Genomic DNA, 10,437 nt, shown 5'->3' with positions numbered 1-10,437 from the left:
TAGTCCTACCTCCCTGAACCCCAGGGAGGGGAGAAGGGCTGGAGATTGAGTTCAATCACCAATGGCCAATGAATTTAATCTATCATGCTTATGTGTTGAAGACTCCATAAAAATCCAAAAGGATATATATCTGAGAGCTTCCAGGTTGGTGAAGATTTGGGGAGATGTGTTTGAAGAGGGCATGGAAACCCCACACTCTTTCCATATATCTTGCCCTATGCACCTCTTCCATCTAGCTGTTACTGAATTATGTCTTTTTATAATAAACCAGTAATTTAGTAAGTAAAATACTTCTCTGAGTTCTGTGAGATGCTCTAGCAATTTAATTGAAACCAAGAAGAGACTCATGGAAACCTCTAGTTTAGCGACTTTCAACTGATGTGCTGCAGTTCACAGGTGTGTCTACAAGAATTTTTAAAACATTCAACACCTGACTATTTAGTTAGGCGCACTGACCTTTTTCCCCTAGATTGTCCAAGAAAAAAATAACAACAGCCAACACAACAATAGCCACCTGGTGTGAATGAATCAAAATTATACCTATTTTTTCATCAGAGCAGCAAAAAATATATTTTTGGTGTGTGCTAGAATTTTAGTAATTAGTTTATGTGTGTCATAAGATGAAAAAGGTTGAAAATTGCTGCTCTAGTCTGTAACCAGTTAGAACCATTTCTGGACTTTTGAATGGGATCTGAAGTGGGGGGAGAGGCAGTCTTCTGGGACTAAGCCCTTAACCCAACAATGTCAGAACTGAGTTGAATTGTAGGACCACCTAGATGGTGCTGAAGAATTGGTAGTGTGTTTGTGTGGGGGGACCTACCTATACCCAAATATTGGAATTGAGTTCAGAACCTCTTAGTTGATGTCAGAGAAATGGGATTTGCTAGAATAGCCCTGGTTCACAGAAACATGTAGTGGTTTGGGAAAAGAAAGGCAGAAAATAATGAACCTTTGCTCCCTAGATGGCTACCTAGTCACCTATGGTATGAAGCTGCAGTTGTGCTGTGGTAGGTTACTAAAGGTAAAAGTTACCAATAGAATTTACAAATGGTAGTAAACCTGACTCTGAGTTGGCTCATTGGATATGTAAGAAAATGGAAAATAATAAGACAGATGCTAAACATACAATCTCTTGGTTATTAGTATCTGTAATAGTTAATATTAAAATAAATTGCTGGTTTGGGCCTTAATGCTAAACCAAGCTGAGACTTGGATCATTCTGAGCTTGGGACTCCAGACTCAAAGCTGCCCTCCAAGGGAAAAATTCTGCAGGGACAATAGAAAATACCTCTAACACCTGTGATCAGCAACAAGGTTGTCAAAGTAGGGAGAGGGTGATGCCAAGAAACTACTGAAATCAGGGAATACAGAGTGAAGTTGTTTCATTTTGTAGTTCAATGTTACCAGCTTCCTGAGGAACATTTACTTAAATGTATTGTGAGCATAACTAATTTGGGGACTATGTCTTTGGTTTTGAATGCCGCAGAGTGAAAGAACATATTTAGGTTGATGCAGAACCCACAACTCACTATGAAACAATCAGAGATCAGAGAGGGCTGTAAGTGATCCACACTTACAGGACGTTATTTCTGAGGCAACAGCCAGGATAAAAACCACTAAGGTCTATTTATCCTGAGGAGGACTTTCTATCTCTTCCTGTGAATGTGGAGCAAAGTGGAGCTCCTCAGATGAAGCAGCTGATATGTTTCATATGCAAGCCATGTGGGACTGACTTTATGATGACTGGGATATTCATCGCTGAATATGCCCATTTCCCATGTCATGGTAAATGCTATAGTTACGGGGGCCACTTTCACATGGGCAACCTGGGTTACCTTACTCCTGCAGAACCCAGGGAGAGATGGGTTTTTCCATCTCTTCCTAAGGCCCTGGCCCTCATCTGCAAATTCCTCCTGAATACACCTGGCTGGGCCACAGGCCTCAAACACAAAATGTCCACAGCTAAGTTCCTTATCTCCATATCCCCACCCCAAACCAATTTTCACTTAATTCCTCATCTTGTTAAGTGACACCAGCCAGAATCCTAGGAGTCATCTGGGACCATCACCCTCTCTCTCATGCAACACTTCCAGACTCTCACTCAGCCTTTTAAGTTCTACTTCCTAAATATTATATTTCTTGAATCCACCCTCTACACATATACACCATTGTATTGGTGTCTTTGTTCAGGCCTGAATTATCTCTTCCAAGAACTGTTGCATGCTTAACTGGTCTCCCAGCTTAAGTCTTTAAAAATTTTTATTGAATTTATTGGGGTGACAGTAAATAAAATTATATAGGTTTCAGTTGTACAATTCTATAATACATTGCCTGTATATTGTGTTGTGTGGTCACCCCAAGCCAAGTCTCCTTAAATCACCATTTATCACCCCTTCACTCTCTTCTGCTTTGCTCCTCCATCTCCCTTTGCTTAGTCTCTTCACCTTTTTCATCCAGTCCGCTAAGACTCAGTTGTCACTCCACTCAGCTGTCAGTCTGTTCTCTGTGTCTATGAGCCTGTTTCTATTCTATTTGTTTATTTTGTTCATTAGATTCTACATATAACTGAAATCATATGGTATTTGTCTTTCACTGCCTGGCTTATTTCACATAGCATAATACAATCCAGGCCCATCCATGCTGTTGCAAAAGGTAAGATTTCCTTCTTCATATGGCCAAGTAATATTCTATTGTGAAAATGTAGCACTGCTTTTTTATCCATTTATGAACCGATGAACACTTGGGCTGCTTCCAAACCTTGGCCATTGTAAATAATGCTGCATGAACATAGGGGTGCATATATTCTTTTGAATTAGTGTTTCGAGGTTCTTCCAATATATTCCTAGAAGTGGAATTTATGGGTCATAAGGCAGTTGCACTTTTAATTTGTTGAGGGAACTCCATACCATTTTCCAAAGTGGGTGCAACAATTTGCATCCCCACCAACAGTACATGAGGGTTCTTTTTTCTCCACATCCTCACCAACACTTGTTATTTGTTGATATATTGATGATAGCCATTCTGACAAGCGTGAGCTGATATCTCATTGTCGTTTTAATTTGCATTGTTGTGATTGTTAGTGATATTGAGCATCTTTTCATATGTCTATTGGCCATCGGAATGTCCTCTTGGGAGAAGTGTCTATTTAGGTCCTATGCCCATTTTTAAATTGAACTGTTTATTTCCTTAGTATTGAGTTATATGAGGTTTTCATGAATTTTGGATTTAACCCCTTATCAGATGTATCATTGGTGAATATGTTCTCCCATTCAGTGGGTTGTCTTTTCATTTTGTCGATGGCTTTTTTTTTGCTGTGCAAAAACTTCTTACTTTAATGTAGTCCCATTTGTTTATTTATTTATTTTTCATTTGATTCCCTTGCTGGTGAAGACATATTAAAAAAAATATTTCTAAGAGAAATGTCCAAGATTTTACTGACTGTTTTCTTCTACAGTTTTTAGGGTCTTCCATTTTATGGTCTCACATTTAAGTTTTTAATCTATTTTGACTTTATTCTTGTATATGGTGTAAGAAGGTAGTCTTGTTTTTTTTGCACATATCTTTCAATTTTCCCAACAGTATTTATTGAATAGACTGTCCTTACCCAATTGTATATCCCTGCCTCCTTTGTCAAATATTAATTAGGTATAAAGTCATAGGTTTATTTCTTGGCTCTCTATTCTGTTCCATTGATTTATATGCCTATTCTTATCCTAGTAGCATGCTGTTTTGATTACCATGGCCTTGTAGTATAGTTTGATATCAGGTAGTGTGATTCTCCTAACTTTGTTCATTCTCTAGATTGCTGAGTCTGTTTCGGGGTCTTTTGTGGTTCCTTATACATGCTTGGAATATTTGTTCTAGTTCTGTTAAGCCCACCATTGATACATAGATAGAAATTGTGTTGTACCTACAGATTGCTTTGGGAAGTATGGACATTTTAATGACATTAATTCTTTCTGTCCATGAACATAGTATCACTTATTTGTATCTTCTTTCATTTATTTGTATCTTCTTCAACTTCTTCAGTGTCCTCTGATTTTCTTAATGTAGGCCTTTTACATCTTGGTTAAATTTATTGCTAGGTATTTTTTTCAATACAATGTAAATGCAATTGTTTTCTTAGTTTCTCTTTCTGATAGTTCATTACTGGTGTATAAAAATTCAACTGATTTTGGGGTATTGATTTTGTATCCTGCTACTTCACTGAATTTATTTATCATATCCAGTAGTTTTGGGGGAATCTTTAGGGTTCTCTATATACAGTATCATGTCATCTTCAAATAATTATAAGTTTACTTCTTTCTTCCCAATTTGGATGCTTTTAATTTCTTCTTCTTGTCTAATTGCTGTGGCTAGGATTTCCAGTACCATGTTGAATAAGTGCACTAAAAGCGAACAGCCTATCTTATTCCTCATTTTAAGGGAAACACTTTTAGATTTTGCCCATTGAGTATGATGTTGGGTATGGGTTTGTTATATGTGGCCTTTACTATGTTGAGGTATGTTCCCAGTATTTCCACTATGTGAGAATGTTTTTCAAGGTTTTATTTATTTATATTTATTTTTTGAGGGAGGGAGGATTTATTTACAGCATGGGAAGGACAAGATCAACAGATATGTGAAAAGTGGTACCAGGGACAGCAGAGAGGGAGGGCATTTCTGCCATTCAGGCCTCCCTGCCAGTCTTAGGGTGCTTCTGCCACAGGTGTTTGTCCAGGTGGCCTACAGGCTGAAGGGCACACAGCAGTGAGGGCACTCTAACTGGGCACCTTTGGGCCCCAGGCTGTGCATGCAGCAGCAGCAGTTGAGCTTGTTGCTCTACACATGGCACAGGGGCAGAGCTTGCAGGTGTAGGGCCACTCCCCAGAGTGTGAGCACCTGTGCACCGTCAGGTTGCTACTGTTGGCAAAATGCTTCCTACAAATGTCATAACTGTCCCCTGGCCCATGGCTCTTGCACGGTGGGTTTGGTGTCTTCTTGGGTGACATCTCTGGGCTCTGGGCAGAGTCAGTTCTCTCTACCTTGATGGCGACTCCACAGTCATCCCCACTAGTACCAGCCTGAGCTCCACCACCTGGAGCCCCAGGCTCCCCCACACCTGCCATGGTGGCTCCAGCCCCTTCTCCACAGCTACACAGGAGGGTGCCTTCTGGAGCAGCAGCATGGGCAGCTGGCTCTGGAGGGGCGGCTGAGGCCTGCTCCTGACTGGTGTTGGCCAGGTAGGGGCTCTGAGGCTGCAGTTGCTGGTGAGTCTCCTTGTGGCAGTTGAGCCTGCTGCTCTGGGCACTAGCGTAGGGACACCGGTCTCAGGCATAGGGCTGCTCACCCATGTGTGAGTGCATGTGTGCCTTGAGGTTGCTGAAGGAGCTGAGGGTCTTTGTGCACACAGAGCAGGTGGGAGCTCTGCTTGGGGAAGCTACTGGACCGGGGGTCTTGGCCTCCACTTCCAGCCCCAGCACTACTGATATGGCTGCAGCCACCTCTGCCAGGCCTAGCAGCAGGGTCTCTGGGGCCTCAGGTTCTGTCTGCTAAATGGATAGTCCATGGTCCCGCTGGGCATGGCACAGTAGTTTCCAGGCCCTGGTGAACTGTTGGCCGCAGCAGAGGCAGATCAAGGACTTCAGGTTCTCAAGTCCTGAGTCCAGGCCAGGGCTGGGGGCCTCTATAGAGTAGATGGCCCAGCTTCATGTGGTCCATGAAAGCTGTGATGAGTCGAGAGTGTGGAGGGGACTGCTGATGGGCACCAGGTCACAGGAGTAGTGGGGTTCACCCTCACACTGTCCCAGCGCTGGCACTTACTTTGCAGAAGAGGGCTGCAGTCCCATGGGCTGTAGGGGCCATGGATTTGGCTTAAGGTTTGCATCAATAACCAGGTCCCACATGGCTGTCTCACTGAGTTGGCAGCGGGGTGGGGTCTACTCAGTGAGGCCTGCAGCCAATCCCTTATGGCAGTACATGGGTTGAGGCTGGGGTGATGTGGAAAGCTGGAGGGCAGGTAGGTGCAGGACGCACCAGCCCTGTGCACTCAGGTGAGTGGCTGAGGCATATTTATTTATTTTTTGAGACAGGAGAAGGGAGGGAGAAAGAGAGGGAGAGATACATCACTGTGTTGTTGTCTGTCCCATGTACCATACTGGGGACCTGGCCCTCAACCCAGTCATGTGCCCTGACTGGGAATCAAACCAGCGACCCTTTGGTATGCAGGCCAGCACTCAATTGACTGAACCACAGCAGCCAGGGCCCACTGTGTGAGGATTTTTATCATAAATGTATGCTGGATTTTATGAAATGCTTTTTCTGCATCTATAGATGCCATTGTGTGGTTTTTATCCTTTGTTTTTATGGTATATCACATTTATTGATTTGCAAATATTGTACCAATCTTCCATCCCAGGAATACACCCCACGTGTTCGTGGTGTATGATCTCTTTAATGTATTGCCAAGTCCAGTTTGTTAATATTTCGTCGAGGATTTTAGCATCTGTGTTCATCAGGGATATTAGCCTATAGTTTTCTTTCCTTGTACTGTCTTTATCTGGTTTTGGAATTAGAGTCATGCTGGCCTCGTAAAATGAGCTTGGGAGTCTTCCCTCCTCTTGAATTTTTTGGAAGAGTTTGAGAAGAATAGATGTTCTTTGAATGCTTGGTAAAAGTCACCTTGGACAGCGTGATGATATTCATCACACCTTGGACAGTGTGATGCTATTTATTTCAAGACTTTTCTTTGTTGGGAGTTTTTTAATTACTGCTCAATTTCATTAGCTGTAATTAGTATATTCAGATTTTCACATTCTTCCTGATTCAGTTTTAGAAGATTGTATGTTTCTAAGTATTTATCCATTTTATCCAGGTTGTCCAGTTTGTTGCCATATAGTTGTTCATAATGTTTTCTTACAATCCTTTGTATTCCTTTGTAATTTCTCTTTTTCCATTTCTGATTTTATTTACTTGGGTTCTCTCTCTTTTTTTCTTGATGAGACTGGTTAAATGTTTGTCAGTCTTGTTTATCTTTTCAAACAACAAGCTCTTGGTTTCATTGAGGTTTTGTATTTTTTTAGACTCTATTTTGTTTATTTCTGCTGTGATCTTTATTATTTCCTCTCTTCTACTTTGGGCTTTATTTGTTGTTCTTTTCCTAGTAAATTTAAGTGTATAGTTTGTTTATTCAACAACTTTCTTATGTCTTGAGATGGGCCTGTAGTGCTCTGAATTTCCTTCTTAGCACTGCTTTAGCTGTGTTCCATAAATTTTGGTGTGTTGTGTTCTAATTTTCATTTGTTTCAAGGTATCTTTTGAATTTTTCCTTGATGTCCCTGTTAACCCATTCATTGCTTAGTATCATGTGATTTAGCCTCCATGTGTTTGTGTGTTTTTCTGTTTTTTTTCTTGTGATTGATTTTTAATTTAATACCATTAAGATCAGAGAAGATTCTTGATATGATTTCAATCTTCTTAAATTTATTGAGATTTGTTTTGTGTCCTTATATATGAATCTATACTAGAAAATGTTCCATGTGCCAGCCTTAGGTTTTATTTCTCCCCCATGTGCCATATACAAGTTTCTTTCTAGATTATCAGTGTGATCCTGCCATTGCCCTGTCTTTCTGTTCACCAGGTATCTAAATCTTTTCCAGTGTAAAATCTACCTCTTTACAGTATCATACAGATTTACACATTTAGTTATCTGAACCCACCTCTCTAACCTGTTACCCCTATTCTTCATAATCAACATCTTGCTCTTTCCCAACAACAGTAGAACATCTCAGCCCTACAGGCCTTCACATATCACATAGCATTTCCTCTGCCTAAAATGCTTATCCCCACCTGGTTGGCCTGGAAAACTTTTACCCACCCTTTAAGCTCTGCAAAAACTTTACCTGCTCTTTTAAGCCTTTTCTAAGTGAGATCTCATTCACAGTAACTGGCTCCTTCTGTATTTCCCATAGCATTCTAAGCACATCTCCCTTACAATGACTAACCTGTTGTATTTTAGTCATTTGTTGTCTCTCATCCCACCAGACTGGGATCACCACATCAATAAGCCTTGCACCTTAGTCTCCTTAGAGGAGACTAAGACATAAAGGTGCTCAACATGCCCATTGAACAATTAGGTGAGTAAAGTGAATGGCCCTGGCTGGTATGGCTCAGTGGATTGAGCACTGACCTGCAAACCAAAGGGTTGCCAGTTTGATTCCCAGTCAGGGCGTATGCCTGGGTTGTGGGCAAGGTCTCTAGTTGGGGGTGCTCAAGAGGCAACCACACATTGATGTTTCTCTCCCTCTTTTTCTCCCTCCCAACCCCTCTTTCTGAATATATATAAATGAAATATTTTTTTAAAAAAGGATTAAGTCCAGTAGCAATCCTATCTTTAACTCTAGAAGATTACTTCTATTTCACCCTCTACCAATATGGGTCAAGTACCTGGCCAGCTCTGTAATTCTGCTAATCCACTTTGAAATTGCTTTCACCACAAACCCTTGGCTTTTCTCCTGCTTCCCTCTTCTTGTATTTGGGCACTCCTCCTGAGAGTAAAGCTCTACAGTGATCCCTATTAAATGTCATCTTATTAGTTCTAGCACATTTATCCAAGCTGTTAAGATATTTCTGAAACTTGATTCTGTCACCCAATCTATTAGCTAATCCTCCCAGACTTGTGTCATCAGAAAATCTAAAAGGGTATCACCAATTCTCATCAAAAGCATTGATAAAACCATTAGACAGGTTTAGTATTTGCTGAGTGGAATATTGGGCAGGTATTAAAATATTACCTATATAGACTCTGTATATATGCAAAATGTATAATTTTAAAAGCAAAAAAATGTATACACCATGATTGCAGTTATGTGTAACTAAATATGTCAATGGATAACAATATATAAAGACAATGAAGAAAGGTAAAACAGAGGGGAGAGGGGAGAGAATTACAGGGGAAAAGAGTGAACAGTTTGCAGGAACAAGTATAAAGGACACATGAACAATAACAAGAGGGGGTGGAAAAATGAGGGAGGTGGGGAGGGCTGAGGGGTAGGCTGGGATAGGGATAAAAGGCAGAAAACTGTTCTAGAACAATTAAAATAAACACAAAAATTAAAAAAAGAAAGGTAAAACAACAATAAGGTTGTATTTAGGTGGAAGATTAGTAATACTCATAAAATTAACTAAAATTTACTGAGTGTTATATTACAAAAGGAGCTCTACATGAGTTAACTCATTTAATCTTCACATCCCTGCTATCAGGTAGGCATTATTATTGTTAACCATTTTACAGATGGAGAAATTAGAGCACAAAACAGTTAAGAGTCAGAACTTCAATGCAGGAATACAAGCTCCAGTCCATGCTTTTATCCAGGAATGCAGGTGTAAGACTGTAAGGTGTATTTAAAATGCACTGTGTAAATTTGCAATAATCACAAATAAATGTATAATTAACTAGCACAGATCCATGACCTAGTAGGTTATTTGCCACCTCCTTGTTGACTATCACCATTCATTTGTGGCTAGTTCTACTTCATCATTGTTGATTTCTCTACCCAACTTTCAGTCCATATTTTCTCATATTATTTACATGGATACAAACTCAGTCCCCATAAAAGGCTCTTTTAATTCTGAACAGATATTAAAGGTCCTCATTGATTTTCTTCAGCTTTCTCCCCTGATTTCAGTTCATAGCTTTCTCACTACTATCATCACAGGGTGATGCCATTCATTTGTACTTTCCTTAGTTATTTATTTCTCTTTTCATCTTTTATAGATTTATTCAACAAACACTTATTCAGCAACTCCTATGTGCCACGCAATGAAGATATTAAGATGGTATCCTCATCCTCAAAAAGTTCATATTCTAATGAAGAACACAAGTAAACAACTAGAATCATTGCCAATTTTAATGCTAATCATACGCCAAGCCCTAAGGGTATGAGCTCCAGAGTCAGAAGAGCTGTTTGCAAATCCTACCTCTGCCACTCCCTGCCTGTGTGACCACTTTGTACCTCAGTTTCTCATTTGAGGTACATTAAAATATTTTTTAAAGTAGATTCTGAGAACCAAATATTATAATACATTCAAAATAGCACAGTGACTGGCACATAGAAAGAGGATAATAAATGCTAAAGATTGAAATTTATTTTATCAATAACCATTTTAGAAATCAGAAAACTAGAAGTTTAAAGAAGCTATGTAGCTTTTCCAAAGTCAAATAGCTAATAAGCACTTATAACTGAGTGATCATGGGCAATTCATTTAATCTGTGACCGTGTTATCTCAGCAGTAACAATAAAGTTTTTATAAGGATCATAATGAAAATGTATGTAAAAGTGCCTAGTATGATTTTATGGTACTCAATAATTACTAGTTAATATAACATTAAAAATAATTCATATAACATATTAATTCAACAATCCTTAAGCTCCTCAACTGAGCTAAGCACCATTCTGG

At 39.8% G+C, this 10,437-nt stretch overlaps 1 pseudogene; it reads right to left on the bottom strand.

Annotated features, from left to right (window-relative positions):
- Nucleotides 1–4,669: 4,669 nt before the first annotated feature.
- Nucleotides 4,670–5,706, bottom strand: LOC118996641 (zinc finger protein 296-like; annotated as a pseudogene).
- Between the last annotated feature and the right edge of the window lie 4,731 nt (nt 5,707–10,437).

Source organism: Sturnira hondurensis, unplaced genomic scaffold (genome assembly GCF_014824575.4).
Source record: "Sturnira hondurensis isolate 20B ecotype Veracruz unplaced genomic scaffold, ASM1482457v3 Scaffold0011391, whole genome shotgun sequence".
NCBI lineage: Eukaryota > Metazoa > Chordata > Mammalia > Chiroptera > Phyllostomidae > Sturnira > Sturnira hondurensis.
Note: the sequence above shows the minus strand (reverse complement) of the source record. Positions and strands in the feature narration are given on the sequence as shown.